Source organism: Carcharodon carcharias, chromosome 15 (assembly GCF_017639515.1).
Source record: "Carcharodon carcharias isolate sCarCar2 chromosome 15, sCarCar2.pri, whole genome shotgun sequence".
NCBI classification, from domain to species: Eukaryota; Metazoa; Chordata; class Chondrichthyes; order Lamniformes; family Lamnidae; genus Carcharodon; species Carcharodon carcharias.
In genome coordinates, this window is record NC_054481.1 from 30,699,902 (window position 1) to 30,724,351 (window position 24,450).

The following is a 24,450-nucleotide window of genomic DNA, read 5'->3' on the forward strand; positions in this document are numbered from 1 at the left end:
AAACTGGTTTCTTTCACCGAGAAATTGCAGTAACTGTAAAGATTTGGCAGGTGCAGTAAAACGCCAATTGGGACCACGTTCCTCAATGGCTACTGAGTTCTTCAAGAAAAGTAATTTAGTTGCATAGGATTTAAATATAGAGAAAAGTGACAGACAGGTCTGATCAGAAGAGTTCCTTGTGTGGGTCTGTTTGTGGTTTCCTTCTACCTACCAAGAGCCTGTCTGCAGTTTCTCTGAACAGTCAATAACATTTGAAAGGAAATAATCTTAACGGCTACAGGGAAACCTGCTCTCGATAACAAGCCTGTTGGACAAATACCAGGATTTTGCCTAATCTTTACCAGTATTTTGGTTATATTTCTGAAACTTCAGGATACATGAGGTGAGTTATCCTTTAACCTCAACATCTTTGTAAGTCAAGGCAAAATGTTTCCGTGAAACTACACAATGTAGATGCTATATGACCTTGATGGTTACAGGGAAGGAATTATTCTGTATGCTGCAATGTGCAAATCTTTACAGTTTTGGAGAAAATAATTGGTTTAAGGAGCAAATTTAGTAAGATGGCCGGTGAAGTGAGTCAACTGTAACTGGTGGAGTGGGTTAGCACATGACCCTTCCACCTTTGAGACTAGGTTAGGTTTAAATCAGTCTAATCTCTCTGCTAGTAGTGGGGGTTCTATATGAAATAAGTGTGTGTACTGAAACCAGTTCCTAAAGGATTTGGGCTCAGAAACACATTGCTGCCCTAATTTGGTCATAATGGTAATCTCGCTTAGAGGCCTTGAGTTGGTGTAGGTGATGATTAAAGGGTGATCTAACTGAGATGTTCAAAATGAGTGGTTCAGGTCTGGAATGCACTGCCTGGAAGTGTGGAGGAGGCAGGTTTAATCGAGGCATTCAAGAGGGTATTATTTAAATAGAAACAATGTGCAGGGTTACACAGAAAAGGCAGGAGAATGGCACTAAGTTATAATGCTCATTTGAGGAGCCAGTGCAGACATGATGGGCTGAATGGCCTCCTTCTGCATCGTAAAAATTCTATGATTCTGTGATGCTTAAATCTATCTTTCCTTGGTGGGGCAATCCAGAAAGTTTTAAATTAGAGCTAAGCTGTTCAAGGGTGGTGTCAGGAAGAACTTCTTCACACAAAGAATTGTAGAAATCTGGAACTCTCTCCACCAAAAAAATGTCCTTCTAAAACGTTCTCTAATGTCACAGCAGTAGGCTATATGGGAAGTGATCTCAATCAAACCAAATTTTCAGTGACCAAGTGCCAAGTAGGACTCAATACCAATTGAAGTTAGAAATAGGGCTGATACAACTAATGCCAGGACAGATACTGAAATCTCTCAAAGGTGGGAGCCAACCACTTAAAACAGAGCAAGCAGGGAAATTACGTCAGAGCTATGAAAATTAGGGAATGTGTACACTGTAAAGAATGAGGGGGTTAAAAATCCCACACACTACTGTGTAAACAGAGCTTTGTACAGAGTGTGATAGGGATACATCGTGGGTATCCAGGGCACTGCTGTCAGACAAATGTGATGATTCACACTGGGGATATAGTATTGGATACAGTTCCTGGACAATAGTTTATTGGAAACAAAAACAAAAATACCTGGAAAAACTCAGCAGGTCTGACAGCATCTGCAGAGAGGAATACAGTTAACGATTTGAATCCGTATGACTCTTCACCAGAACTAAGGAAAAATAGAAAAGAGGTGAAGTATAAGCTGGTTTAAGGGGGTTTCTTCCCATGGTGGTTGACAGGGCCCTCAACCGTGTCCGGCCCATCTTCCGTGCATCTGCCCTCACACATTCCTCTCCCTCTCACAACCATGATAGGGTCCCCCTTGTCCTCACTTGTCACCCCACCAGCCTCCGCATTCAAAGGATCATCCTCTGCCATTTCCGCCAACTGCAGCATGATGCCACCACCAAACACATCTTCCCTTCACCCCCCCGGTGGCATTCCACAGGGATCGCTCCCTCCAGGACACCCTGGTCCACTCCTCCATCACCCCTACACCTCAACCCCCTCCCACGGCACCTTCCCATGCAACTGCAAAAGGTGCAACACCTGCCCCTTTACTTCCTCCCTCCTCACCGTCCAAGGGCCCAAACACTCCTTTCAAGTGAAGCAGCATTTCACTTGCACTTCCCTCAATTTAGTCAACTGTATTCGCTGCTCCCAATGCGGTTTCCTCTACATTGGAGAGACCAAATGCAAACTGGGTGACTGCTTTGCGGAACACCTTCGGTCTGTCCGCAATCATGACCCAGACCTCCCTGTCACTTGCCATTTCAACACACCGCCCTGCCCTCATGCCCACATGTCCATCCTTGGCCTACTACAATGTTCTAGTGAAGCTCAACGCAAACTGGAGGAACAGCACCTCATCTTCCACTTTACAGCCTTCTGGACTGAATATTGAATTCAACAACTTTAGATCATGAACTCTCTCCTCCATCCCCACCCCCTTTCTGATCCCCCCTTTTTCAATAATTTATATATATTTTTCTTTTCCCAACTATTTCAATTATTTTTAAATGTATTTCCATCCATTGTTTTATCTCTACCTTATAGCCTATTTTGATCCCTTCCCCCCACCCCACTCCCACTAGGGCTATCTGTCCCTTGCTCGTCCTGCTTTCTACCCTTAATGTCACCATTAACACATTTCTTAGCTAATATCACCACCGTCAATACTTCTTTGTTCTTTTGTCTATGACATCTTTTGGCAATCTCCACCTATCACTGGCCCTCTATCCAGCTCTACCTGTCCCAGCCCCTCTTAAACCAGCTTATATTTCACCTCTTTTCTATTTTTCCTTAGTTCTGGTGAAGAGTCATACGGACTCGAAACGTTAATTGTGTTCCTCTCTGTAGATGCTGTCAGACCTGCAGAGTTTTTCCAGGTATTTTTGTTTTTGTTTCGGATTTCCAACGTCCGCAGTTTTTTGCTTTTATAATAGTTTTATTGGAGTACAGTTCTTCGGCAGTAACTTGTATAACATTGGAGCAGTAGGAGGCCATTAGCCCCTCAAGCGTGTTCCATCATTCATTGAAATCATAGCTGATCCTTTGCCCAATACCTATTCATACCTTTGGTTAACAAAAATCTTTCAATCTGAGATTTAAAATTTTCAAGTGACCAAGTTTCAATTACCATTTGTGAAAAGATTTTTGAATTTCTGCCAACCTTTGTGTGTGGAAGTGTTTCCTAATTTCACGCCTGAAAGGTGTGGCTCTAACTTTCAGATTATGCCCCCAGTCCTAGACACCCCAACTAGTGGAAAAAATTTCTCTCTATCTATCCTATATGTTCCCCTTAATATCTTGCAAATTTTGACAAAATAACCCTTAAACTTTCCGAATTCCAGGGAATACAACCCGGTTTGAAATTCCCCCTCATAATTTAACCCTTGGAGTTCAGGTATAATTCTGGTAAAGAGCATACAGAGTTGGATAAGGCACAAAAGAAGGGCTTATGACAGATACCAAGGACAATACAATAGAATGCCTAGAGGAGTGTAAGAAGTGCAGGAGTGGAATTATAAAAGAAATTAGGAAAACAAAGAGAGGGCATGAAAACTGTTGGCAACTAAAATCAAGGAAAACCCAAAGATGTTTTGTAAATACATAAAGAGCAAGAGGATAACTAAAGAAAGAATAGGGCTGATTAAAGACCAGAGAGGTAGACCAGAAAGACCAGGGGTTGTGTGTGGAGGCAGAAGACATGGGCATTGTTCTTCATGCAGTGCTTCCCAAACTTTTTCCCCGTAACCCCACTTTAATACCCCAGACTTTGTGTGACCCCAGACAGTGGAGTGGGAGATGTTTTAGTTCCTCAGCAGAGAGGGGGTTCAGTTAGCAGCTAACCCCCCCCACTTCCCACTCACTGAGGAACTAAATACTCCCCTTCCACTGAGGAGTTAAATGCTTCCCTTCCCCCAGAGTCACACAAAGTTTGAGGCATTAAAGGGGGGTGCATTTGGAAAATGTTGAAGCAAAACTTTAGCTCCAGGGCTGAGTGAGGTAGTTAGCTTCAGGTGCTGAATAAGGTGAGATGGTTAGCTTTAGGTGCTGAGCAGAGTTGGGTGCGGGGGTCATGGTTAGCCCCTGAGAAGTGGGATGGGGTTTAGCTTCTGAGCAGGTTGAGGAAGTTAACTTCAAATGCTGAGCAGGGAGGGAGTTTAGCTTCTGAGCAGCACTGGTATTTAGCTCAGGAATGGAGGAAGGGTTTTAGTAGCCCCTGAATAGGGAGAGCGGAGAAGATCAGCATGGCAGGAATTGTTTAAACTGCAGGGTTTTAAAAAAAAAACAAACAGCTACATTTTCATTGGTTTTTTTGCAGCAACAATCAGGCCTCAAAGATCTCTCTGTTAGGCCACGACAAGCAATAGAAAAAAATGCAAGAATTTAAAGGGGCCACCGAGCTGTTCATACTCATTCCAACTCCAAATGGCAGCCATGCTGCCTTGGAGTTCATGACATCAAAATCTGCAGTCGCACCCCACAATTTGGGAAGTCCTGTCTTAATGAATACTTTGAATCTGTCTTCATAAAAGAGGGAGGCAGTGCAGACAGACACCATATTAAGGAGGAGACATGTGAAATATTGGATGGGATGAACATAAGTGAGAGAGGAAATATCAAAGTGATTAGCATCTTTGAAAGTGGATAAATTACCAGGTCTGGATAAAATGTATTCCAGGCTGCTGGAGAAGCAAGGGAATAAATAGAGATTGTTCTGACCATCAGATCCCAGTCCTCTCTGGCTGCAGGCATGGTGCCAGAGGAGTGGAAGGCTGCTAAAGTTGTACTGTTGTTTAACAAAGAAGGAAGTAATAGACTAAGTAATTACAGGCCAATCAGCCTAACCTCTTTGTGGGCAAGTTATTGGAAAAAATTGAGGGATAGTATAAATCATCATTTAGAAAGGCAGAAGTTAATCAAGGCCAGTTAGCTTGGAGATTTTTTTAAGCGATGGTCATGTCTGACTAACTTGGTACAAAAATCGGTCATGTGGCTGATAGTTAGGAAGAAAGCTGTAGACTGCAAAAAGATAACAATGAACTGGTGAGTTGGGTAGAAAAGTGGCAAATTGAATTCAATCCAGAGATGTATGAGAGAATGCATTTAGGGAGGACAAACAGGCAAGGGAATTCACAATAAATGGTTGGATACTGACATGAATATAGGAACAGAAGGACCTTGGAGTGCAGGTCCACAGATGCCCAAAGGTAGCAGTACAGGTAGATAAGCTGATTAAGAAGGTATACAGGATACTTTCTATTTTAGCTAAGGCTTAGAATATTAGTATACATTAATTACCTTTACTTGGGTGTACAGGGCACAATTTCAAAATTTGTTGATGACACAAAACTTGGAAGTATTGTGAACTATGTAGAGAATGGCAATAGACTTCAAGACGATTGGTGGCGGAATGGATGGACAAGTGGCAGGTGAGATTTAATATAGAGAAGTGTGAAGTCATACATTTTGCTAGGAACAATGAAGAGAGACAATATAAAAGGGATGCAGGAACTTTATTCTTTCATAGGATATGGGCATTGCTGGCAGGGCCCGAATTTGTTGCCCATCCCTAGTGGTGCTTGAACTGAGTGGCTTGTCGGGCTATTTCAGAGGACAGTTAAGAGTCAACCACATTGCTATGGGTCTGGAGTCATATGTAGGCCTCCAGATAAAAATGGCAGATTTCGTTCCCTAAAAGACATTAGTGAACCAGTTGGGTTTTGGTAACTATCATGGTCACCATTATTGAGACTAGCTTTATATTCCAGATTTATTAATTGAATTTAAATTCCATCAGCTGCCATATTGGGATTTGGACCCACGTCCCTTGAGCATTAGCTTAGCCACTGATCTACAACTACACTGCTGTCTCCCCAAAGGCACGCTGTGCTTTATAAATAGAGGCATAGATTACAAAAACAAGGTTTATGATGAACCTTTATACAACAGACATTCAGCCTCAGCTGGATTATTGTGTCCAATTCTGGGCACCACGCTTTGGGAAGGATGCGAAGGCTTTGGAGAGGGTGCGAAAAGATTTATAAGAATGGTTCCTGGGATGAGGACAGTTGTGTGGATAGATTAGAGAAGCTGGGATTGTTCTCCTTACAACAGAAAAAGTTGAGAGAAGATTTGATAGAAGTGTTCAAAATTATGAGGGGGTCTAGAAAGACAGAGCAGATAGGGAGAAACGGTTCCCATTGGTAAGAATGTTGAGAACCAGAGGACACCGATTTAAGTTAAAAGAACCAAAAGCAACATGAGGAAAAAACATTTTAATGCAGTCAGTGGTTAGGATCTGGAATGTATCGCCTCAGAGTATGATGAAGAGAGATTCAATTGAGGATAATTATCTGAAGTGAAAAAATGCTCAGGGTTACTGGGAAAGGGCGGCTGGTGGGACTAGCTGGGTTGTTCTCTCAGAGAGCCAGCACGGACATGATGCACCACATGGCCTCCTTCTGTTCTGTAATCATTCAGTGATTCTGTAAGACCAGGGAGGTTATTCTAGAACTTTATAAAACACCAGTTAGGTCTCAGCTGGAGTACTGCATGCAGTTCTGATCACCGTATTTACAGGAAAGATGTGATCTCACTGGAGAAGCTACAGAGCACATATATGATGATGTTGCCAGGAATGGAGAATTTTAGCTAGGAGGAAAGATTGGATAGACTGGGGTTGTTTTCTTTGGAAGAGAGGAGGCTGAAGGCACATTTAATTAAGGTGAATAGAAACATAGGAACTAGGAGCAGAAGTAGGCCATTTGGCCCTTCAAACCTGCTCCACCATTCATTATGATCATGGCTGATCATCCAACTCATTAGCCTGCTCCTGCTTTCTCCCCATACCCTTTGATCCCTTTCGCCTCAAGAGGTATATCTAATTCAGTCATACAATGTTTTGGTCTCAACTACTTTCTGTGGTAACGAGTTCCACAGGCTCACCACTCTCTAGGTGAAGAAATTTCTCCTCATCTCAGTCCTAAATGGTCTACCCCATATCCTCAGACTGTGACCCCTGGTTCTGGACTCCCCTACCCATCGGGAACATCCTTCCTGCATCTACCCTCTCTAGTCCTGTTAGAATTTTATAGGTTTATATGAGATCCCCCCTCATTCTTCTGAACTCCAGCAAATATAATCCTAATCGACTCAATCAGTCCTCATATGTCAGTCCTCCCATCCCAGGAATCAGTCAGGTAAACCTTCGCTGTACTCCCTGTATAGCAAGTACATCCTTCCTCAGATAAGGAGACCAAAACTGTACACAATATTCCAGATGTGGTCTCACCAAGGCCCTGTACAATTGCAGCAAGACATCCCTGTTCCTGTACTTGAATCCTCTGGCTATGAAGGCCAACATACCATTTGTCTTCTTTACCGCCTGCTGCACCTGCATGCTTACCTTCAGCGACTGGTGTACAGGACACCCAGGTCTCGTTGCACATTCCACTCTCTCAATTTATAGCCATTCAGATAATAATCTGCCTTCCTGTTTTTGCTACCAAAATGGATAACGTCACATTTATCCACATTATATTGCATCTGCCATGCATTTGCCCACTCACTCAGCTTGTCCAAATCACACTGAAGCATCTCTGCATCCTCCTCACAGCTCACCCTCCCACCCAGCTTTGTGTCATCTGCAAATTTGGAGATTTTACATTTAATTCCCTCATCTAAATCATTAATATATATTGTGAATAACTGGGGTTCCAGCACTGATCCCTGCAGTACCCCACTAGTCACTGCCTGCCATTTGGAAAAAGATCCATTTATTCCTAGAGATAAAAACAAAAATAAAAACAAAAAAACTGCGGATGCTGGAAATCAAAAACAAAAACAAAAACAGAATTACCTGGAAAAACTCAGCAGGTCTGGCAGCATCGGCGGAGAAGAAAAGAGTTGACCTTTCGAGTCCTCATGACCCTTCGACAGAACTTGAGTTCGAGTCCAAGAAAGAGTTGAAATATAAGCTGGTTTAAGGTGTGTGTGTGGGGGGCGGAGGGAGAGAGAGAGAGGTGGAGTGGGGGTGTGGTCGTAGGGACAAACAAGCAGTGATAGAAGCAGATCATCAAAAGATGTCAACAACAATAATACAAAAGAACACATAGGTGTTAAAGTTAAAGTTGGTGATATTATCTAAACGAATGTGCTAATTAAGAATGGATGGTAGGGCACTCAAGGTATAGCTCTAGTGGGGGTGGGGAGAGCATAAAAGATGTAAATAAATAAATAAATAAATAATTTTTTTTTCTTTTTCTCTTTTTATAATGGAAATAGGTGGGAAAAGGAAAATCTATATAATTTATTGGAAAAAAAAGAAAAGGAAGGGGGAGCTCCCTCCCCCATCCCCACCCCCTTTCTGTTTCCCCCTTCCTTTTCTTTTTTTTCCAATAAATTATATAGATTTTCCTTTTCCCACCTATTTCCATTATAAAAAGAGAAAAAGAAAAAAAAATTATTTATTTATTTATTTATTTATTTATTTACATCTTTTATGCTCTCCCCACCCCCACTAGAGCTATACCTTGAGTGCCCTACCATTCATTCTTAATTAGCACATTCGTTTAGATAATATCACCAACTTTAACTTTAACACCAATGTGTTCTTTTGTATTACTGTTGTTGACATCTTTTGATGATCTGCTTCTATCACTGCTTGTTTGTCCCTACAACCACACCCCCACTCCACCTCTCTCTCTCTCCGCCCCCCACACACACACACCTTAAACCAGCTTATATTTCAACTCTTTCTTGGACTCGAACTCAAGTTCTGTCGAAGGGTCATAAGGACTCGAAAGGTCAACTCTTTTCTTCTCCGCCGATGCTGCCAGACCTGCTGAGTTTTTCCAGGTAATTCTGTTTTTGTTTCCATTTATTCCTACTCCTTGTTTCCTGTCTCCCAACCAGTTTTCTATCCATCTCAATACACTACCCCCAATCCCATGCACTTTAGTTTTATACGCCAATCTCTTGTGTGGGACTTTGTCTAAAGCCTTCTGAAAGTCCAAATAAACCACATCCACTGGCTCCCCCCATCAACTCTACTAGTTACATCCTCAAAAAATTCCAGTAGATATGTCAAGCATGATCTCCCTTTCATAAATCCATGCTGACTCTGTCCAATTCTGCCACTGTTTTCCATGTGCTCAGCTATTAAATCTTTTATAATGGACTCTAGAATTCTCCCCACTACCGACGTCAGGCTGACTGGTCTATAATTCCCTGTTTTCTCTCTGCCTCCCTTTTTAAATAGTGGGGTCATAAAATTATGAGATGCTTAGATGGAGAATAATAGAATGGTTACAGTACAGAAGAAGGGTATTTGGCCTGTTCTCTGCAAGAGCAGCTTAGTCCCACTCCCCGGCCCTTTCCCTGTAGCCCTGCAAGTTTTTTCTCTTCAGATAATGATCCAGTTCTCTTCTGAAGGCCTCGATTGAATCTTTCGCCACCACACTCTCACTCAGTGCATTCCAGATCCAAACCACTTGCTGTGTATAAAGGTTTTTCCTCATGTTGTCATTGCTTCTTTTGACAATCAACTTTAATCGGTGTCCTCTGGTTCTCAATCCTTTCACCAGTGGGAACAGTTTCTCTCCATTACTCTGGTCCCCAGGTCCCTCTGCTCTTGCACCCCCTTTAGAATTGTATCCTTTATGTTGTTTCTCCACATTCTTCCTACCAAAATGAATCCAGGAAGATACCTTCACGCTTATCTGCATTAAATTTCATCTGCCACTTGTCCACCCATTCCACCAACCTGCTTATGTCCTTTTGAATAAAAACAAAAAACTGCAGATGCTGGAAATCCAAAACAAGAACAGAAATACCTGAAAAACTCAGCAGGTCTGGCAGCATCGGCGGAGAAGAACAAAGTTGACGTTTCGAGTCCTCATGACCCTTCAATAGAACTAAGTAAAAATAGGAGAGGGGTGAAATATAAGTTGGTATAAGCTGTGGGGGGCAGGGGGTGGGGGGGAGAGAAGTTGCAGGGGGGTGGTTGTAGGAATGAGCAAGCAGTGATAGGAGCAGATAATCAAAAGATGTCACAGACAAAAGAACAAAGAGGTGTTGAAGGTGGTGATATTATCTAAAAGAATGTGCTAATTAAGAATGGATGGCAGGACACGCAAGGTACAGATAGCTCTAGTGGGGGTGGGGTGAAATAAGACTAAAAGGGCATAAAAGGTATAGATTTAAAAATAATGGAAATAGGTGGGAAAAGAAAAATTTATATAAATTATTGGAAAAACAAAAGGGAGCGGGAAGAAACGGAAAGGGGGTGGGGATGGAGGAGGGAGTTCAAGATCTAAAGTTGTTGAACTCAATATTCAGTCCGGAAGGCTGTAAAGTTCCTAGTCGGAAGATGAGGTGCTGTTCCTCCAGTTTGCGTTGAGCTTCACTGGAAAAATGCAGCAAGCCAAGGACAGACATGTGGGCAAGAGAGCAGGGTGGAGTGTTAAAATGGCAAGCGACAGGGAGGTCTGGGTCATTCTTGCGGGCAGACTGAAGGTGTTCTGCAAAGCGGTTGCCCAGTCTGCATTTGGTCTCTCCAATGTAGAGGAAACCACATTGGGAGCAATGAATGCAGTAGACTAAGTTGGGGGAAATGCAAGTGAAATGCTGCTTCACTTGAAAGGAGTGTTGGGCCTTGATGTCGTTTGCCATTTTAACACTCCACCCTGCTCTCTTGCCCACATGTCTGTCCTTGGCTTGCTGCATTGTTCCAGTGAAGCTCAACGCAAACTGGAGGAACAGCACCTCATCTTCCTAAAAAACACTAAAAAATTGAACAACAAGCACAACATTGAATATCATCAACACATTCAACAGCCTTCTGGACTGAATATTGAGTTCAACAACTTTAGATCTTGAATTCCCTCCTCCATCTCCACCCCCTTTCCGTTTCTTCCCCCTCCCTTTTATTTTTTCCAATAATTTATATAGAGTTTTATTTTCCCACCTATTTCCATTATTTTTAAATCTATACCTTTTATGCCCTTTTAGTCTTATTTCACCCCACCCCCACTAGAGCTATCTGTACCTTGCGTGTCCTGCCATCCATTCTTAATTAGCACATTCTTTTAGATATCACCACCTTCAACACCTCTTTGTTCTTTTGTCTGTGACATCTTTTGATTATCTGCTCCTATCACTGCTTGCTTGTCCCTACAACCACCCCCCCAACTTCTCTCCCCCCACCACCCCCCCGACCTTAAACCAGCTTATATTTCACCCCTCTCCTATTTTTACTTAGTTCTGTTGAAGGGTCATGAGGACTCAAAACATCAACTTTGTTCTTCTCCGCCGATGCTGCCAGACCTGCTGAGTATGTCCTTTTGAAGTTGTATGCTATCGTCTTCAAAGTTCACAGTACTTCCAAGTTTTGTATTGTTTGCAAATTTTGAAATTGTGCTCTGTACACCAAAGTTTAGGTCATTAATATATATCAGGAAGAGCAGGTGTCCTGATACCAACCCTGGGTAACTCTACTATAAACCTTCCTCCAGTCTGAAAAACAGCCCTTAACCACTATTCTCTGTTTCCTGTCATTCAACCAATTTTGTATCCAAGCTGCTACTGTCCCTTTTATTCCATGGGCTTCAACTTTGTTAACAAACTTGTTACATGGCACTTTGTCAAATGCCTATTGGATGACCAGGTACAGCAAATCAACTGTATTAACTTTATCAATCCTGTCTCCATGCTGGCTTTCCAAAATTAATCCACGTTTGTCCAATTGACTGTTAATTTCGTATATAATGATCATTTCTATAAGCTTTGCCACCGCCAAAGTTAAACTGACTGATCTTAAGTTGCTAGGTTAATCATTACACCCTTTTTGAACAAGGGTGTAACATTTGCATTTCTCCAGTCCTGGCACCACCCTTGTATCTAAAGTGGATTGGAAGATAATTTCCAGCTGTACTTCTCTCAATATCTTAATCTCATCTGGTCCAGCTTATTTAACAACTTCCTCTTTATCATCTTTTAGCCTATCTCTTTTGCTATTTAGGCAGCATCTTCTTCCTTGGTAAAGAAAGTTGCAAAGTAGTCATTTAGTACCTCAGCCATGTCCCCCAGCCACTGTGTGTAAATCTCCTGTTAGGTCCCTAATCAGCAGTAATCCTCCTTTTGCCACCATTTTACTATTTATTTGCCTATAAAAGACTTCCAGATTCCCTTTTAAGATAGCTGCCAGTCTCTTCTCATTCTCTCTCTTTGCTTCTCTTATTTTTTTTTCACTTGACTCTGAATCTTCTATATTCAGTCCAGTTCTTAATTATATCATCCACTTGACATCTGTCATATGCACCCTTTTTCTGCTTCATCTTACTGCCTAGGATGGATTTTCATGGAGTTAGGCTGACTCCAGAAATCTTTAAAAATAACAAGCAAGACCCGGATGCAGAAGTCCCACCCCCATTCCAAGCAGATCCCATTTTGCCGGCAGGGGGGAGGGGGCAGGATGTGAATCCTACAGGCCAGAAACCTGAACCCTGCAAAGACATTTGAATTTAGTGCTGAGTTCAAACAGGCCCATTTTGGCTGTTCTAAGGGCCTTACCCTGCAGTGTGGGAGTCATGAAATGATGAACCACATGTAACTACTCTTGAAGGGCGTGTAAGGTCTGTCTAAGTGTCATGCTCATGTCAAGCCCTTTAAACATGAAAAAATACAGGGTGAAGCTGTTAGAGTTTTAAAAAGCTTTCTGCTGGAGCGATTTGATTGACAGGGCATCTGGTGTAGGTTAGAAAAAGAAATGACCATCTGTATCTGCAGTTTCTATGAAGTTTTTTGTTGACATTTCTCAAGGGCTGATATTACAAGCTGAGGTCATTATGAATGCTTGGCTGAGTTTCAAAATCTACAAAAGGGGTGATGCTGAGTTCATATTTTGATTTATAGTTTAATGAGGATATTAAATGATTAGTTGTCTTTGATGTGATTACTGTTTGTTTTTATGATGGATTGAACACTTGAGGGAATTTTAAATTCTTTGAATGGGTTTCATGAATGAGAATTATTTTCAGTATCAAGTGTGAATGAGTAAGAGCTGTATTAGATTATTAGAAGTTTAATTTTTTTCATCTTGACATGGCTCCTGAAGTTTGCTTATGGTGGATATTGAGTGAATGGCTCTGCAGGTGGCATTATGAGATGGAATGGAGGGGGCATTGGGTGTGAGTTGGCATGGAGGGGTTATGGGTATATGGGGGCATGGGATGGATGGGGGTTATAAGTTGGCATGGACGATGAGGTGGCATGACGGGTGGGCAAGGGCCAGGGGAGGGGGGGGTGAGTGAGTAGGACAAAGTCTGGGAGAACTTTACCCCAAGCTGGGAAAAAAACGACTTGATTGTGCTCCTCATGGATGCATGGTGCTTCTTCCTTGATGTCCTACAGGTGATGCAAGCAAGTGCTGCACAAGATTGTGTGCACTCACTTCCGAGCTCCCCTCGAAGTTCAGGTAGCCAGGTGGAATCCTTTTAAAGGCAATTGTGAAGCTGTTCTGAAGTTACACCGACGCCTGGTAAATTTGACGTGGGGGGTTGATTCTGGTGGGCAGGGCTTATAATGAGATGCTAAAGTATTGAAATTAAGTTCCTGATGTATGGTGGCGGGAAGTGCAGCCCGCTATTGACGGGTGGAGCAGACAATCACAAACTGGTTTCACGATGGCATAAAACCAATTTTTGGCCTTCTTGCCATATTGTCCCCTTGCCTGCCATGATGCCCAATGCCAACCTGAGCCAGAAAATTCCAACCCATGTGTCATATCATACAGGGATACAGACCAAGAGTTGGAAAGTGTGATTAGGCTGATCAGCTCTTCTTTGCCGAGCACAGACACATTGGGCTGGATGGTGGCCTTCTGTGCTATAAACTTTCTATGTTTCTAGGTAACTTTAGTTAACAGCCTCTTATGAGGGACTTCATTAAATGCCTTCTGGAAGTCCAGATAAATTACATCCATAGACTTTTTCTTGTCCATTAATTTAGCCACCTCTTCAAAAACTTAAATTGGGTTCGCCGGGCATGATCTATCCTTTACAAATCCATAATATAAAGGCAAAATACCGCGGATGTTGGAAATCTGAAACAAAAAGAAAAAAATGCTGGAAAAACTCAGCAGGTCTGACAGCATCTGTGGAGAGAAAGACAGTGTTAACGTTTTGAGTCTGTATGACTCTTCTTCAGAGCTAAAGGGAAGCAGAAATGTGATTTTTCTACTACCATTTCTACCTTTCAGTTTTACATTTCTTCATTTCATTTCTATATTTCTAGAATTTCCACTTTCCTTTAGCTCTGAAGAAGTCATATGGACTCGAAATGTTAACCCTGTCTTTCTCTCCACAGATACTGTCAGACCTGCTGAGATTTTCCAGCATTCTTTGTTTTCATGTCTTTACAAATCCATGCTGGTTTTCTCTGATCAGCTGAAAATTATCAAGTTTTCAAGCACCCTATCATTAATTATAGAATCTAGTAATTTTCCTACAGCAGATACAGTAGTTATTAGGCTAACCGCTCCATAATTCTCTGGTTTCACTCTTCCATGTTTCTTAATTAGCAGAGTGAGATGCACAATTTTCCAATCTAAAAGTATGGCTTCCGAGTCAAGAGAACTTTGGAAGATTATAATGAGGGCATCTGCAATGTTTTCACCTGCTTTTTGTAAAACCCTGGGATGGAAACCATCTTGTCCTGGAGATTTGTTATTTTCTTTAATACTGTTATTTTGCTTATGTTAATTTGGATGAGTGGCTGTGCCTGATTCATGCAAATGAGATGCTAAAGTATTGAAATTAAGTTTGGCAAGAAGGCCAAAAATTGGTTTTATGCCATCGTGAAACCAGTTTGTGATTGTCTGCTCCACCCGTCAATAGCGGGCTGCACTTCCCGCCACCATACATCAGGAACTTAATTTCAATACTTTAGCATCTCATTAGCATGAATAATGATTTCCCTGTTTCCTTGGGATGTCTAGCATGCTGACCTCTTTCTCTACAGTAAATACTGACACAAAATAATTATTCAACATACCTTCTGGCCATTCTAGAATGCCCATTAACAGATTTGCCCAGTTTACTGTGGGCAGTGTCCGTCTCATCTGACTGAAGTCCACTTTACCTAAATCTAGATACTTAGTAGCTGTTTTGTATTTCTCCCTTTCAAACACTATGTTGAAATCAATCATGTTATGATCAATATCAGGTAAACGTTCAAGCACTGTAAAGCTGTTCACTGAATCTCGCTCATTTCTCATTACTAATTTTAATATAGCCTGCCCCTTGCTGATCTAGGACAAAATGCCGCAGAGAACTATCCCAGACACACTCAAGAAATTTACTACCTTTCTGATACATGCAAGTCTCCTTATCCCAATTGTCATGATACGGCAGGTGGTATTTGCTACGCTGACCAAATCCAAACTTGGCCATGCAATCACAACGGTTTTGCAATTTGTATTTATTACAAGAAGATTTGAATTCAGAAGTAATGAGTCCACTAACAGCTTTAGAGATTTTAAAAATTAAATTAAAAATGCTTATTAACAAAATAAAACACATACATAAGATTACAATTACACGGTTACTTAATATTATAACAATTCCCAAAATTGCTAGTTAATCAGACTCCCAACAACACACCCCCTTTAAGGCAACAGTCCAAAATAGATTTTAAATTTATATAGACAATCCAGCAAGGTTACCACAAGCACCGACTTGACAGTGGAATTCCAAAGACTTTTAACACAACTTTGGTTACTGGAACAGCAGATTTCTGCAAAGTGGCTAGAGGCTTTTCCCCAATCTGTTTCACACGTTGTATCTTTCAGATCTTACATGGCCATCCATACAAAGCCTACTAATCCTTCTTTAAATATATTTCTTCCTCTTTAATCTGTAAATCCCATTGTTCTCCTATGTCTTTACTTTGCCCATAATATAAAAATCTTCCATGTTGTCATTATGGCCAGCACTTTTGGGAAAAATCAACATAATAAGCTGCCCTATTTATTTTGTTAGTTGTAAACATCCTACCATGTATCTTTGAAAACCAAACACCTCTCCACTTATCTTAAAATGCAAATTTAATTTCAAATGCAAAATTAATTAATTTCCTTTATTCTCTGCTGAGACTTTACCCTAGTTCACTCATTGGCATTTCACGTGTCCTTTTACACTTAACTCTTTTGATAATTTCAACCTTGCAGCCTATCGTCTCTACTTTAAGTAAATCAGCCACACAGACAGAATCATCCACACGCACAAACATAAGCCTACTTTACAATATCCCCCAATAATATTATGAAAAATATGATAGTTCTGTGACACCTCCATCCATATGGAAAAATTAACCATTATAATTTTAAAAGAATTTCATTTTCTCAACCCATCTTACATTATTTACTGTATTTATCTGTATACAGAAACTATTACATTAAAGGTGCATGCATTAACATAACAATCCATACACATTCTTTGTATCACATTTTAAATGTCCAATCTCTTTTGAACTTTAAGCTCTCAACATTGCATCCACTATTCAATTTTCTCATCCAGCCACATGTATAATCTGTAAATTAAATGATTGTAATAGTAAACTCCATCTGAATAGTCTCACAGTCTCAAAATTTGTCCAGAAATTTTAAAGGATTTTGGTCTCCATAAACAATTGTTTCTGACGAATTGCTTGCAACATAAACCTCAAAATGATGCAACACTAACACCAGACCTAGAGTCGCTTTGTCAATGGTTGAGTATTTTCTCTGATGTACATTCAGCTTCCGTGAAGAATATCCTACTGGCTTCTCAATTCCAGTTTCATCTTCCTACAACAACACAGCACCAATATGCAAATCACTTGCATCCACCAACAATTTAAACTGCTTGCCATAATTAGGCACTGCCAAAACTGGTGCAATGTTGAAACTGTCAAATGCCTTCTGACACTCTTGTGTCCATTGAAACTTCTTGTTCCTTTTTAGTAGTTTAGTCAATGGAGCAACCACACTGCTAAAATTTGGTACAAACTTCTGGTAAAATCCACTCATGCCCAGAAATCTCAAAATTTCTCATTTTGTTGTAGGCACTGGGAAATTCATGATGGCTTTTACTTTCACATCTCTTGGAGCCATCTGACATTGTCCAATAGTATGGCCTAGATATGTAACTTGCGCTTTTGCAAATTCACTCTAAACCAAGTTCACCACCAAATTAGCTTCTCGCAGTCGACCAAACAGTTCTTTCAGATGTTATAAATGCTCCTCCCACGTTTGACTGAAAACTACCAAGTTGTCAATATAAACAACACAATTGCTCAGTCCTGCAATTACATTGTCAGTCTTTGAGATGTTGCTGGTACATTCTTCTTACCAAATTGCATTACTTTAAACTGATATAGTCCATCTGGCATCACAAAAACAATATTTCTTTTGCTCGCTCCTATAATGGTACTTGCCAATATCCTTGCAGCAAGTCAATCTTTGTGATAAACTCTGTCCCACTTTCTCAATACAATCTTCCAACCATGGAATAGGATATGAATCACTTTTGTCACTGCATTTACTTTTCGATAATCCACACAGTCTTTGTGTTCTACCTGGCTTCGGTACCATCATAATAGGTGAACTCCAGTTACTGCATCTAGACTCTGTGATGTAATTCTGAACTGGATTTGATTTCTTTCTGTACTTGAGATAATTTCACTGGACTTAATCTATAAGGATGTTGCCTCATTGAAACATCTATATCATGTGTAGCTAAATTTGTCTTCCCCAGCTTATTCACACAAACAGCTTTGCGTGACTGCAATAGCTTTTCCAAATCACTTTGACACTTGTCTGGAAGGTAACTCAATATTACATTCACATTTTTATGTACCCCCTCATTGTCCAATTTGATTAGAAGAAAATCAATTTCAGAGTCTTTCATTTCTACCTCTTTCTCTTTATCTACCATCACTAATACCTCCTTTGGTTATCTTCCCAGTCAGAGTACTTTTTAAGCATATTTACATGACACATCCTCTGTTTCTTTCTTCTAACTGAAGTATTTATTAAATAATTTACCTCACTCAGTTTCTTTTCAATCCAGCAAGGCCCACTAAACCCTGCCTTTAATGGTTCACCTAACATTGGTAACAAAACTAACACTTTTTCCCTGGCAACAAAAGTGTAGGCCTTGGCCCTCTTATCTACCATTGCCTTCATCTCCTGCTGTGATATCTTTAAATGGTCCTTAGCTAACTCACATGCTCTGTTCAATCTTTCTCTGAAGTTTGTTACATAATCCAGGAGAGCAGTTTCTGAATTCTGACCCACTAGTTTCTCCTGAATCACCTTAAGTGGTCCTCTTACTTCATGACCATAGACTAATTCAGAAGGGCTAAACTTTGTTGATTCATTATGAGCATCCTTAAAAGCAAATAACAAGAATAGAATCCCCTGTTACCAATCCTGTGGATAGTCTTGACTATAAGCTCTCATCATGGTTTTTAAAGTTTGATGCTATCTCTCTAAAACAATTTGTGATTCAAAATGATAAGCTGATGACTTAAATTGATTTATCCCCAGGCTGTTCATTACTTCCTTAAACAGCTGTGACATGAAATTCAAACTCTGATCTAAATGTAGTTCTTTTAGTAAACCATATCTTGCAAAAAAAAATGTAGTCAACTCCTCTACAACTCACTTTGCTGTAATATTTCATAAAGGTATTGGTTCCAAAACCTTGCAGACATATCCATTATTGTCAGCAAGTACTGATTTCCACTTTTAGTCTTAGGGAGGGGCCCTACGCAATCAATCAGGACCATCATAAAAGGTTCCTCAAATGCTTGAATCGGAATTAAAGGTGCTGGTTTAATTACTGCTTGAGGTTTTCCTGTCACCTGACACATGGGACATGATCTACAGAATTTGACTACATCTTTATGCAATCCAGGCCAATAGAAATGTTTTTCTATTTTTGCCTAAGTTTTCCTAATTCCCAAATATCCAGCCATTGGAATTTCATAAGCTATTCTCAATATTTCATTTCTGAAGCCAGACGGTATAACTATGATGTACTACCTCCCATTTCTCATCTGCTGAAACATGAGATGGCCTCCACTTCCTCATTAACACATTACCTTTAAGGTAATAACACTTCTCTGCTTCCAAATAAGCTGTCTGATATAACTTCTTTACTAATGAATCCCTCTGCTGTAACTCTACCAATCCAACTGAACTAAACACTTCCACCTCATTCTCTTCAACCTTCTCTTCCAGCACAATCTTTTCAAAAACAGATCTAGCTAATTGGATATCAGCATTAACTGGATATCAGCATCTTTTCCGTGCCTTTTAGATTCCTCCTCCTCCTGTTTCAACCTGTGAGTTTGTGATCTCATTACTACATAATCTGAAAACAATCCAAGATGTTATTTCTGCAACACCTCTGTTGAATGCACCTCCACAGGCTGCTCAACTACAGTAGGCATCACCAACACCTGTGACCCAGCTATATCATTACCTAAGATAAAATGAACCCCTGCAATGGGCAATTACTCCACCACTCCAACAATCACCTCACCTTTTTTCGATTTACTTTTTAAATTTACCTTCCACAATGGAATAGGTTTAGTATCTCCATGAATTCCACTTATTACCACTTTTTTCTGCAATACTCCCTCTGGACAACAAATAGCACTATCCCATAACATTAAGGATTGACTAGCCCCTGTATCCCTTAAAATTTTAATATCTTTGCCTGCTCCACCCTGTGCACATGGAAAGATTTTCCCTTTACACAAAATTACACAAAATCTTTAAACATTTCTGTAACCTGCCCTTCTGAACTCCCTTGGGTAAATTGTAAACACATCCCCACTTCTTTACCTATCATTGATAATTCCTGTTTCACCTGTACACAAACCACTGTTTTTCCTGCTTCTAGATCTCTGAATCCACAATACTCGTATCTCCAGAACTTTTCTGCATTCCAACTATTGCAATAGGTTTTCCCTGCAACCTCCAACACATTGACTTTGTGTGCCCAACCTTATTACAATGAAAACACCTAAGTTTTCGAGTGTTATTTCTACCCTCAGCACCTTCCTTTTTGGTCTGAGGAGAAACTTCCTGAAAATTTCCAACTGCTCCTCTCTTCCCTGACTAGCTACCTTCCTTTCACCTTCCCACTTTTTATCCTTCTCGGGTTTAAACGAGTGACAAAAAAAGGTTTAGATCTATGGACTAGCTCATAACCATCAGCTATCTCTGCTGCTTGCCTAGCCGTTTTAACTCTCTGTTCTTCCACATGAGTTGTAACTACTGAAGGATGGAATCTTTAAATTCTTCCAAGAGAATTAATTATCTGAGAGCTGCATATGTTGTCTCTACCTTTAATGCCCATGTACACCGGTAAAAAGTACGGGGAGAGGAGGGAGTAAGGGGGGTGGTAGGCGTAATGGGGGGAAATGGTGTAATTGGGGAGGTAGGTGTAAGTGGGGAGGTAGGTATAAGGGAGGGAGTTCAGAGGGGGGAAGATGTCCAGGGGAAGGAATGAGTTCAGAGGTGGGAAGGTGTCTCTGGGGAGTATTGGGGGAGGAGGGAGGAATGGGGGAGAATGGTGCAAGTGGGCAGATAGGTGTAAGGGGGAAGGAAGGTGTAAAAGAGGGAGTTTGGAGGAGGGAAGGAGGGAGTTCGGAGGGGGAAGGTGTCTGGGGGGGATAAGGGAGTATGGGGGGAGGAGGGAGGAATGGGGGAGAATGATGCAAGTGGAGAGGTAGGTGTAAGAGGAAGGAAGGTGTAAAAGAGGGAGTTCAGGGAGAGGAGGGAAGGAAGGAGTTCAGAGGGGGGAAGGCATCCAGGGGAATAGGGAGTTCAGGGGAGGAAGGAGTAAGGGCGGAGGAAGGAGTAAGGGTGGAGGAAAGTGTTGGGGGTGGAGTGGAATGTCCAGATGAACATGCAAGGGAGGGGTCTGTGGAGTCAACGACTGCCTCCTGAGGAGCAAACTCAGGGTGGACGTGGTATGATGGAATGGCGAGTGTGAAAGGGGGCAGAGGAAGCTGGGAGGGTGAGGGTGCTTCAGTACCGGTAGAAGAGGCCACGAGGGTGGTTGGTGGGGACACAGAGGCAAATACAGACCCTGGGGGTTGGAAGGAGGAGGTCGGAGAGGTCAATGTGTATGGGGGTGGGATTTTCAGGAAGGGAGGGAATGTGCACGTTCACCTGGACATTCGTGAAGGAAAAGGGGTTGGGCTGTAGGCTAACAGTGAGGAGATTGAAAGTGATGCCAGAGGTGTGGACTGTGATGGGAGAAAGGCCAAGGGTGACTGGGGGAGGGGAAAGGACAGGGGAACTAATCAAAAACCTAACAACTACCATGCCGTGCAAATCCAAAGTGAGTGGAGCTTCGTGTTGGATGGGCACAGATGCTGCAAAGAGGTGTGGTCAATGGATGGATGCAGGTCAGCTCAGGTGGATAACTGAAAGCAAACTCCAGCAGGCAGCATTGTAAAGGCTCAGGACAGTGAAATGAGTGTGATGGGTGAAGGCTCCGCATGCGTGGGAGAGTGTTTTCACAAGGTTCCAGAAGACCCTGCCACAAGCACACTTCTCCCTCCAGATTCACTCCTGGTCTGGCTGCGTGCAGCTGAACTGCTAGATGTTGGAGGATGCAGGGTGATGACTCGCAAAGCCTGTAAATGAAACTGTAAGTTACACATTATTCAGCAAAAGTGAATGTATTTTCAGATTATAAAGTAACAAAATGTGTTCACCTGGCAACCACTTGTGATCAGAATTTCTTAACTTTTCTAGGCCTGCAGCTTCTTCTAGGTTCTGCCCTGACATTTGCAGCAGGGGTGGAGACAGCCTGTGCGATGATTGGATAAAAGCAAAATGCTGCAGATGCTGAAAATCTGAAATAAAAATAGAAAATGCTGGAAAAACTCTGAAGGTCTGGCAGCATCTGTGGAGAGAGAAACATAATTAATGTTTTGAGTCTGTATGACTCTATTTCAGAGCTTTGGCTGTCCTCCCTTGGGCCAGCTGCTCCCTCTGTGGTGACAGAGGATGAGGTTGAGGAGATCACAGGCAAAGGGAACTTGGACAGTTAAGATAGCTTCTGAGATTCCTGACTGGTTGACACAGGGGTGTCCAGCTGCTGCTCCTCCCTTCAGGTGCCCAAGTGTCCAAGCCTGACTCCTTGAGAGCAAGAAGCACCTGGAGGGATGTCAAGGTGCCCAGTTTTCGCCTCACATTACCACTGTAGGAAATCACCCATGGCTACCATGATGGAGTGCAGGTCTGCGTGCATCTCCATGTTCTGCTGGACCAAGGTCTCCATGGCATCTGCCATCCTTCCCATGGAAACTTCCATACCTGCACATGTGGGCACCACTTCATCAGAGTGCAGGTAGATACACTCCTCCTGGACACAGAGTGACTCATGTCACTCTGTTGAGAGCTTCCAACAGCTCCGTGTGATGTTCCCTGCCATCTACTGATTCTCCACGATGATTTGGAAGGCCGAATCCAGAGGCTCGTCATCTGACTCCGACCTCACAGATGCCTCTTCCCAGCAGTCCTCCGAGTGCCGGGGAGCTTGGCTGAATCTGCCTCCTCCTGCTGCAGACATGTCCGTGCAGTGACCACCAGGATATGAACCTGAGCCTGCTCTAAATCTAGGTCCCACCAAGGTTTGTGTCTCTGTGTTGGTGGAGGGTGTGGGTAAGCGCTGTGACAGGTCTTCCAGGCTGCTTATTTCCAGCTTTTTGATGGAGGAAGTGTCCTCTTCGCTGGAGGCCAAGTCCTGGGTGGGGCTGAGGGATTGTCTGGCTGAGGGTATCGGTTGCTTGGCAGAGCTCTCTTTGAACCAAAGTAGAAATAATTAGTGCTTGACAGCAGAGTCAAAAGCAGGAGAGAGAGCACTCAAAGTTGCTTTGAGAGAGGGTTGATATGGCGCAGGATCACAGGCACAGTCCATGTCCTCACCAGTCAGTGTGATGGCATGCTCCTCTAAGTGAATGAGGAGCCTAATGTGGGCCACTCCACCCCCGGTCTGGGACCTCTCCCTCCTATTATGAGCCAGCTTCTATTATGAGCCTGCATGGAAATGGATGGAGAGAGTGTGAGCAGAATGCATGCCACAGCAAAAGATAAGGATGTGTGGAATGTTTGTGTGGTGATCATGGACAGGCTGAGGACACTAGCTCCAAAGGATATGAGCCTGATGGAGATGTGAGGGCGTGTGTGAGAATTAGTGGTGTTGTCCCTTGAGGTGTGAGATCCCTGTGGATGTGTGATGGGTTTGTGAGTGTGTGAGTTGAGAGTGATGAGGTGATTGACTTACCCTGGCAGTGTGGATGAGATCATTCATCCTTTCCTGCACTGGATAGCTGACCTCCTCTGTGCTCCGTTGGCACTGACCACTGCTGCCACTTTCTCCCAGGCCAGATTGGTGACTCTGGTGGACCTCCTGCGGCCAGAGCAGGGATAGAGGAGTTTGTGGCAGCCTTCCATTGCATCCAGCAGGCACCCCAGAGAGAGGGCTACCGTCACCTTTGCTTTTGGGGCCAACTGTCACCTGAAGCAGTCCTGGTCTGCAGACATGAAGTAGGCTGCACTCTGGTGCACTTTAAATGTGGTGCCTGGAGTGAGGAAGTGCTGAGGTCATGGCGTGGTGGGCAAATCCAAGCCCGCCCGCCAGCGATCCAGTGTGTTTCCCGTGAATGCATTATTAATAAGCGCGATGTGCTGGGAACAGGACGCTAGAGTGCGAAGATCCACCATTGTGGCCAGCAGGTAAAACATCATCTTTCACACCCGCTACCATACGTAGTGCAAATCTGGGATGAATCTGCCCTATGCATTTGTATGTAGGACGCTTATTTGGACCACACATCCATACCTGTCTTTCAGCACTAATGTTTAACTCAAACATTTCTTATTTCTCTTGCCTGGTGAAATGATTTTACTGTTTTTAGTTTTCCTTCACCTGCGGTGCCTAAAGCATGATTTCTGACTGTTAAGCTACTTTTTTCCCTTTAATTTGTTTACGAACTATTGAGCCTGAAGTTCCGCAGAGTGGCAAACAGAGTCAGATTGCCACACTGCTCCTACTTTCTTACCTTAGAATCTTTTCAACTCTGTCTTGCTCAACCTTCCGACTCAGGCTGGGTAAGAACTGTGCAGGGCAGCATGCTCCAGATGTCTTCAGTTGAGCTCTGGAGAGTTGGAGGGAAGGAGGCCATGCCCCCTTTTTTATGGCACTGGCTGCTGTAAATCAGGTCCAGCCAGGGAGAAGGTAGGTTTGTCAGGTAAGTGGTTAAAATTTTGTCGGGGGGGGGTTCAGAATTTCAGAAAGTGTCAGAAATTTGGGGGAAGGGGCAGGCATTCTGGGGGTTCA

The 24,450-nt window shown here is 42.4% G+C and overlaps 1 protein-coding gene across 1 annotated transcript in view; it reads left to right on the plus strand.

The window, feature by feature from the left end:
• Nucleotides 1–24,450, plus strand: part of nlrc3 (NLR family, CARD domain containing 3) — a 67,225-nt gene continuing 42,775 nt past the window's right edge. The window contains exon 1 of the mRNA XM_041206660.1: nt 1–382. The gene's annotated coding sequence lies outside the window, so the exon portion shown is untranslated. The remainder of the gene's footprint in view (nt 383–24,450) is intronic.